General features: G+C 36.6%; 1 non-coding gene across 1 annotated transcript; it reads right to left on the bottom strand.

Annotated features, from left to right (window-relative positions):
• Nucleotides 1-5,100: 5,100 nt before the first annotated feature.
• On the bottom strand, nt 5,101-5,233 carry LOC126010146 (small nucleolar RNA SNORA51). Its single transcript, XR_007496280.1, has one exon. It is a non-coding gene; the product is annotated as a small nucleolar RNA SNORA51 (small nucleolar RNA).
• Between the last annotated feature and the right edge of the window lie 4,236 nt (nt 5,234-9,469).

The following is a 9,469-nucleotide window of genomic DNA, read 5'->3' on the forward strand; positions in this document are numbered from 1 at the left end:
TGCTAAATGAAGGTTTCAGGGTTAGATAATGGCAGGAGCAGTTTAGGATACACTATGTTTCAAGTTTTGGGTACTGTTTAGTACTCGAAAACACATAAATACATTATTTAATGTGTAATGAGGCCTACCTATGTAGGTGGCTACCCTATGTAGTATTGGCCTCTGCATCTTATGTATCGAAGTTCCTTTCCTAAGGAGAAACTAATAGTGTGGTTTTTATTTGACATAGACTGAATTAATGAGGAGGACGAAGAGGAAGAAAGGAAAGGGGAGAACAAAATAGGGAGATGTGAGAGAGGAGGAAGAAAGAGAGAGAAAGGGGGAGAAAGAAAATGTTAATTTGCCAAAATATGTTTGATGAGTAGGTCCTGTAACATAAGTTAGTGGTTCGCAGTTGACTGTTTCAGTGGTCTGAATGATCATATGCTTCAGGTCCTAATAGAGGACATAAACCAGAGGAAAAGGATATATTGGAGTGTTTTATCAAGACATTTTCATAATGCAAAATGAATATGGTATCTAGTATGACTGAGCACCGAGATGTAAAATTAGGATGTCCACTGTTTGTATCCAAGAATCCTTGTGGACAGAGAAGCTGAGAGGTTATTTTTATACCTAGTAAGATTAAGGCATTAAAACATATTTTTAGGAAATCCTACCACTAGTCTCTGGCTTCCAATCATATTCTTCACCTGTATCTGTGTATAAGCTCCCTAAGACATCATTATATGCCTTTGTAGTAAAAGGCTGATTACATACCTGTTCACTCTAAACAGTTATTTCAGTTGTTGCTGGTTTTTTATGGTATAATGGATAGTCGAGGCTTTGTGTTGTTCCTCTTCCACTTGTTTTGAGTATTCTCCCCGGTAAATGCTGACAAATACGGTGCTTGTTGTTTCTACTCTATAATACTGTTGTATTTTTTCTTGGAGTTAATATTATAATTATATGTATGGTGTATATTATAAGTACCTCAGAAAAGTGCTATTATTTTGTATTTATCCTTCTTCTGGCTTACTTTATTTAACATCCATGTTGATGCAAAATCCATGATTTTATCATTTCTAACTGCTATATAGTATTCCATTGTGTATAAATACCACATCTTCATGATCCAATCCTCTGTTGTTGGGCATTGAGATTGGTTCCAAATCTTGGCTATTGACTATGACTGCGGATAGATACTCAGGAGACCAATTGCTGGATCATATGGCAGCTCAATTCTGAGTTTACTGAGCACTCCCCATACTGTTATCCATAGGGATTGAACCAGGCAGCATTCCCACAAGCAGTGAATGAGAATCCCTTTCTTACCATATCCCAGCCAACAGAGATTGGTCCCATTATTTTTGATGTCTGCCATCCTCACTGGTGTAAGGTGGTACCTCATTGTTGTCTTGATTTGGATTTCCCTAATGATGAGTGAAGTGAGCTTGTTTTCGTGTTTCTGTTGGCCATCTTTTGGTCTTCCTCAGAGAAGTGTCATTCATTTCTTCTCCCCATTTTTCTAAATCTTTATTAGATTTTTTTTTTGGAGCTCACCTTTCTGAGTGCTTTGTAAATTCTAGATATCAGCCCTTTACCTGGCGTGTTGAGTGCAAAAATATTTCCCATTGTATTAATTAGGATTTTTTTCACCGTGCAAAACTTTTTAGTTTGATATAGTCTCATTTATTTAGTTTTGATGCTAAAGTTCTTGCATTGGCATTCTATCCTCAAAGAAATTTGTGTAGTGATGGATTTGGTTTGCTAAGATGTTGTTGAAGTTTTTTCTATGTATGTTTATTAGTGAGATTGGTCTGTAGTTTTCTTTCTTGGTGGTGTCTTTGCCATCTTTGGGAGTGAGTGTGATATTAGCCTCATAAAAGGAATTAGGAAGGATTCCTGTCTTTTCAATGTTTTGTAAGAGCCTTAGGAACAGTGATAGTAATTCTTCTTGGAATGTTTGATAGAATTTACCTGTAAAACAATCTGTACCTGGAATTCTGTTCTTGGGGAGTTTCCATATTACTGATTCAATTTCCTCAGATGTGATTGGCCTGTTTAGGCTTTCTATATCCTTCTTATCCAGTTTTGGATAAGTTTTCAAAAATCTGTCAGTTTCTTCTGCATTCTTTAACCTGACTGAGTAAAGTTGTTCATAATAAGTCCAATGATGTTTTGAATTTCTTGGGGTTCTGTTGTAATTTCTTCCCTTTCAATTATGATTCTATTTATTTGGGTGTTAGCCCTCTTTTTTGGTGAGACTTAACAACTGTTTGTCTATATTTTTAATTTTTTTAAAAACCAATTCAGGTCTCATTGAATTTTTGTATTGTTTTCATAGTTTCTATGTTGTTTATTTTTGCTCTGGTTTTTTATTATTTCTTGTCTTCTGGTTGTGTTTGGGTTTCCTTGCTGCTGTTGTTCTAGCTCCTTTAGGTATCCTTTCAACCTGCTGATTTTGTCATTTTCCTCTTTCCTGAAATAGACCTGTATTGCTATGAGTTTTCCTATAATTAATCCTTTTGCTGTGTCCCACAGATTTTGATAAGTTGTCTCTTCATTATCATTTGTCTCAAGGAATCTTTTTTTCTTCCCGAGTTCCTCTTTGATCCAGCTGTTGTTAGCAGCATGTTGTTTAATTTCTAGGTGTTGGATTTTGTTCATAGCTTCTTTTTTACTGTCAACCTTTATCTCTGTTGCATAGTAATATGATAGGTTGCTTCTAATAATCCCTATATTTGTGACTTTATGCAAGTTAGATTTATATCCTAAGACATGGTCTATTCTGGTAAGGTTCCATGTGCACTTGAGAAGAATGTATATTCTACTTTCTGGGGGTGGAGGGCCCTATATAAGTCCGTTGGCCCTAGTTCTTATAATTTCTCATTTAAGGCTCTTATTTCTTTGCTAGTTTTCTGTCTGGTGAATCTGTCCAGTGATGATAGTGGAGTATTGAAATATCCTACTACTATCACATTTCCTTCCATATGTTTCTCCAGTTTTGCAAGCAAATGCGTTACATATTTTGCTGGCTCTGCATTTTGTTGATAAATATTGACCAGAGTTAATATTTCTTGGTTTAATGTTCCCCTGATCAGTAAGTAGTTATCTTCTTTATCTCTGAGCACTTGCTTGTGTTTGAATTCAATTTGGTCTGATATAAGAATGGCTGTCCCAGCTTTTTTTGTTTTCATTGGCTAAATAATTGATTTCAATTCTTTTTCCTTTTTTTTTTATTTAAACACCTTTATTACATACATGATTGTGTTTGGGTTTCAGTCATGTAAAGAACACCCCCCATCACCAGTGCAACATTCCCATCACCAATGTCCCAAGTTTCCCTCCTCCGCACCTGACCCCCGCCTGTACTCTAAACAGGCTCTCCATTTCCCTCATACATTCTCATTATTAGAACAGTTCAAAATGTAGTTCTTTCTCTAACTAAACTCATCACTATTTGTGGTGAGCTTCCTGAGGTGAGCTGGAACTTCCAGCTCCTTTCACTTTTGTGTCTGAAAATTATAATTGCAAGAAAATCTTTCATTTTTCTTAAAACCCATAGATGAGTGAGACCATTCTGCGTTTCTCTCTCTCTCTCTCTCTCTCTCTCTCTCTCTCTCTCTCTGACTTATTTCACTCAGCATAATAGATTCCATGTACATCCATGTATAGGAAAATTTCATGACTTCTTCTCTCCTGACAGCTGCATAATATTCCATTGTGTATATGTACCACAGTTTCTTTAGCCATTCGTCTGTTGAAGGGCATCTGGGTTGTTTCCATAGTCTTGCTATGGTAAATAGTGCTGCAATGAATATAGGTGTAAGGAAGGGGTTTTTGTATTGTATTTTTGTGTTCCTAGGGTATATTCCTAGGAGTGGTATAGCTGGATCGTATGGGAGCTTGATTTCCAGTTTTTGGAGGAATCTCCATATTGCTTTCCATAAAGGTTGAACTAGACGGCATTCCCACCAGCAGTGGATAAGAGTTCCTTTCTCTCCACATCCCCGCCAACACTGTTTATTCTCATTCTTTGTGATGTGTGCCATTCTCTGGGGTGTGAGGTGGTATCTCATCGTTGTTTTGATTTGCATCTCCCTGATGATTAGTGATGTGGAGCATTTTTTCATGTGTCTTTTGGCCATTTATATTTCTTCTTTGTCAAAGTGTCTGTTCATTTCTTCTCCCCATTTTTTGATGGGATTAGATGTTTTTTTTTCTTGTAAAGTTCTGTCAGTGCCTTGTATATTTTGGAGATTAGCCCCTTATCTGATGGGTATTGGGTGAATAGTTTCTCCCACTCAGTGGGTGGCTCTTGTATCCTGGGCACTATTTCCTTTGAGGTGCAGAAGCTTCTCAGTTTAATATATTCCCATCTGTTAATCTCTGCTTTCACTTGCTTGGGGAGTGCAGTTTCCTCCTTGAAGATGCCTGTAGTCTCAATGTCCTGGAGTGTTTTGCCTATGTGTTGTTCAATATATCTTATGGTTTTGGGTCTGATATTGAGTTCTTTAATCCATTTGGATTTTACCTTTGTACATGATGTTAGCTGGGGGTCTAAATTCAATATTTTGCAAGTGGCTATCCAGTTGTGCCAACACCACTTGTTGAAGAGGCTTTCCCTGCTCCATTTAGGATTTCCTGCTCCTTTATCATCAATCCTTTTTTCTAAGCCTCTGTCTATCCTATACTTTTAGGTATGTTTCTTGCAGGCCGCAGAAATCCGTTTTTGTTTTCCAATCCAACTCTCTTATATGTGTCTTTTAATAGAAGAGTTTAGGTCATTGATTTTTAAGGAGATTATTGATAGAGAGGACTGTTCTACAGTTGTATTGTGTAATATGGTTCTTGTTACAATTAGGGGTTTAGATTGTGTAATTTATCTCTGAGTAGTTCATTTTGTTTTCACAAATAATGCAAGTTCTTTTTTGTCTAAGAAACTTTTTAGTCCTCTCTCCCATATAAATGATAGTTTTGCTAAGTAATGAACTCTAGGTTGGAAGTTTCCTTTATTAAGTCAATTAAATATTTCATTCCATTGTCTTCTTTTTTGAATTGTTTCAAATGGGAGATCTGGTTTGATTCTTATGTTCCTTCCTATGTACACGAGGTTTTTTTGGTCCCCTCAATTCACAATACAGACCAGGCAAAGGGCCTGTGTTGAGGTGTATATGGGGTGCATTACTGTATCTCCTCTTTCTATACAGTCAGTGTAAAGAACACAGCCTGTGGTAAGAATTGGGAGGCCTTATCTTTTCTTTTCTTTTCTTTTTTGATAATAATAATAAATATACAAAATATATATTTATATAAAATATATAAAAAATAAAATATATAAAATAATAAATATATAAAATCCTTCACCAGTGCAACATTCCCATGACCAATATCCCAAGTTTCCTTCCTCCCCACCCCACACCAACCTGTACTCTAGACAGGCTTTCTACTTGAGGGCATTTTTGTCATTTATTGAGTTGAATTCCCTTTAACCGGTTAATCTTTTCTTTTTTTGTTGTTGTTGCTGTTTTGTTTTTTTTCCATTTGGATTAGTATATGCCTTGGTGTTAGTTTATTTGGGTCTATTTTATTAAGGACTCTTTTCACCTCCTGGATTTGTACAGGAGCCACTTTCAGAGGGTGGGAAAGTTTTCTGCTATTATTTCCCTGACTACTTGTTCTTCCCCTTTCCCTGTTATTCCCTATTACCCCTACCTTCTGTTATTCCTACAATCTGTAGATTATTTCTTTTGTCTTTGTTCATTAAGTACCTAACTTTTTCTTCCAATGCTTTTTCTTTAATTTCTTTATTGGCTTCTTTGTCATTTTTTGGTTTGTAGTTTTTCTTCAAGTTCTTCTATGTGATTCTCCAACTGTTTAATGCTGCTATTATGGCTTGCTAAGATGTTTTTATTTTTTTTAATTCCATTTGTATGGATTCTCTCATCTTCTGTAGAAGTTCTTTGAGTAGGCTTATTTGTTTATCTATGAATTTCTTGAATTTGCTGACTAGTGATTCCTTGATTTCCTTTTCCATGGCTTTCATTGCTGCTTGTAAGTCCTCATCTATTGGGCCCAAATATCCCTTACTTGTTAGTGTCTTCTTTAGTTTCCCATATTTCTTTCACTTGGTAGTTTGGCTTGAAGTGTACTGCCTTCAGATTTCAGCCCTCCTTTGTCACCTGTGTTTAGGACTAGGTCCCTTCTCTGGAGTGCGGCTCTAGGTGGGTACCATCAATGTGGTCTCTGAGGTTTGCCCCTGCCCTCAAGTCTCCTCCCTCACTTTACCTGCCAGAAGTTGTAGGTCCCCTCCGCCTTGCCCAACTGCAGCAAGATTTTCCCTTCCCTTTCAGAAGATGTGGTGGAGGTCTGGGCTTGTGTCAATTCCCCTGCCCCCTTACCTGTCAGATGGTATGGTTCACCTTTGAGCATGCCTGTCCCAGCCTGGTAATGGTGGAAGAGCTGCTGGAGTGCTGCCAGTCCCACCATGCTGTTTACTTTAGATTTTTGCTTTGCTCTATATTCAAACTATTTATGTGAGTCTTAAAGAAAGACCAAATCTTATGACCATAGATATATTAACTCCCTCGTTTTTTCCATTTCACTCTCCTCCCTCTTTTTCCCGTTTTTCTTCCACAAATATAGAGTACTGATTATTATTACTAAAGTACAAAAATATGAAAGATACTGCACACCTTAAAACATATTTGAATATGCTTTCTAGAGTCTCTGGCATGTATTCATACATGCATTTATTCATTAACTGAGCAACTATTTATTGAGCAGCTACTAGTTTATTAATTTGGCAAATCAAAATTTGTTCACTAAACTCATGGGTCTTTTTTATTTTTCGCGTCTTTATCTAGGCCTCCTTTTATTTTCTCTTTCCTTGCCATATATTTATTTATTTTTAAATTTTTATTGTGACTAAAGTGAATTACAAATATTTCACAGTAATATTTAAAGTACATAGTAACTATAAATCAGGGACATTCTCACCACCAGTGATGTCCTCCCTACATCCTGGTTCCCAGTATGAATCCCATGTCTCCCTCTCTTTACCCCAGAATACTAGTGGAACTGGTCCCCACTTGTACATCTTGCTGTGGATTAGGTATAGATTCTGTTGTCACGGACTTTGGGTTTGATGAAATATTTATTTCCACTAAATATTCATGCAAGTGCCTGGACCTGGTACCATTCATTTCCCCCCTCTCAATTTATGAGGCTGAACAAGATGATTCAATCAATGTGGTTCTGTTGGAGATATAGGAAAAGGAAAAAGGAAAAGATGAAAGAAAGAACTAGGAGGGTCCTTCTAGGTGTTATAGATGCCATGTATTATTTTATAAGAAATTTTCCAAATTGTAGGGATTGGTAGGCTCATGAATTAAAAATACATATTTTATGTGGAAATTGAGGCTCTGAGGTACTTATTTGATAATATCTGTAGATACATGAATCACTCTATAATGAATATTTGAATCACTCTATTTGAATCACTCTATAATGACTAACACTTAATACGTTATAAAATATTATTGCAATAAAGTCCAACACCTTTTTTACCACTTGTTATTTCTATGTGTCTATAAACATGAGGTAGAAACTCTAAAGTCTTGTTATAATACTCTATAAATACAAATAATATATATCCCCCGAGCACTTCCCTTACCAGAGAGCAGATACTACCAGTGAATAAAATATGTTAAATGCAAATCAAACAGGGATAGTAATATTATGGGTATTGATTAAATCATCACATCAACCCTGTTTAGGAAACAATATGTGTCCTCAAATGAGAAAATTGATGCAGATAGTAGCCAGGTAAGCTATTCATGGTCACTCTACTAGCAAGAAAAAGAGAACCCAACAGTTGAATCTCTTAAGTTCAGCGGTGGCAAAAATGTTCGACACAAAGAGCCTAAATTTTAAACCGTGAGAGTCAGAGAGCCACACCAGGCAGTGACCTGCCAAAATACAAACACTTACACAAAAGCATATACTTTTAACAATAATATATTAAACACATATTACATTTTGCCATTTTGAGTGAGAGTAAAAATCTTACAGTGATGGTGAGAGTATGCTGCATCCTCCACACTAAGAACTCACGGCAAGATGTGACACAACATGTGACACACGCGTCCCCCCACTTGCTGGTCTGTGCAGTTGTTTCCGAGGGATGGGAGATGGGATGACGCAGCCTGGGGGCGGGACTACGCGCTCGGAGATCTCTCCTCAGAGGTCCCCCCTCAGAAGCAGCAGAACAAAATCCAAACTTGGCAAAGAGCCACAGTATACAAAAGAATGATAAGAGGCAAAGAGCAGCATTCATTTTGGCTGGGAGCTGCATGCGGCTCGTGAGCTGCATATTCGCCTCCCCTGTCTAAGTTCATTTAGTTACCACCATTTCCCACAGGGAAATATTACAGTTATGTTTATGGGAGAGTGAATGCCATAATTCTTCATGAGGAAATAAGAATCCCTTAGATTAGAGAGTAAACATATGCTAGCTGGGCAGTCACAACTGGTTCAAATTCTTTCTATGCCTTTTTTTTCTGCCTGGCCATACTTCATTTTTTAATTGTTATTATTTTTCTTATAATATATAAGGATACCATAATTTAGAGTTATTCTTATCTGGGTTTTGACATGCAATGTTCTAACTTCAATCCCACCATCAGTATTGATTTCCATCAATGTCTCCAGGTTCCCTTTCTACACCTGCCTCCTTACCAGACACAATTTTGTAGCTTGGATTTTGTGATTACAGTGTAGATTTATTATAATTTAGATATAGCCATATTTCTACACTACTGATGTGCTCGAGGCAACTCAGACTGACCTTTGGTACTTCTTTCTCTTCTCTTTTTTTTTTTACATTTAGGTCTTTAATATTTTTGAGTTAATTTTTGTTTGTTGAAAACACTGTTCAAAGGCTATATGGTTTTAGTCCACACTAATGGAGATAGGTAAGTAAATTCATATATTAGATATAAATTCAAATGCCACCCCTTTAAAGCAGGCTTCAGTTCACAAATCATATGGGATAACTAAGGTTTTCTCTATAGCACAGCCTTAGATGATTTTCTTTTCTTTTTTTTTAAATAATGACTTTATTTAAACACCTTGATTATAAACATGGTTGTGATTAGGTTTCAGTCATGTAAAGAACACCCCCCTTCACCAGTGCAATATTCCCACCACCAATGTCCCAATTTTATTTCTCTTCTTATCCCTGACCTTCTAATTTCTATACTCAAGGGTAGTCTAGGGTGGTCTGGGCATCCCCTCCTTGAGATAATGTGTTCCTATTTCCTATTATTAGTCTAAACACTGCATTTAAGTGAATATCACCCAATATTTGTTTTTCTGATTCACTTTTTTACCATGGTCATTATTTTATCTCTGTGTGCCCTCTGCAATTACACTTTTTTCTTTATCTAATGTTTATTAATTTTCCAGAAGTTATTATAAGGCCCAC

The sequence above is a fragment of the Suncus etruscus genome, chromosome 5 (genome assembly GCF_024139225.1).
Source record: "Suncus etruscus isolate mSunEtr1 chromosome 5, mSunEtr1.pri.cur, whole genome shotgun sequence".
NCBI classification, from domain to species: Eukaryota; Metazoa; Chordata; class Mammalia; order Eulipotyphla; family Soricidae; genus Suncus; species Suncus etruscus.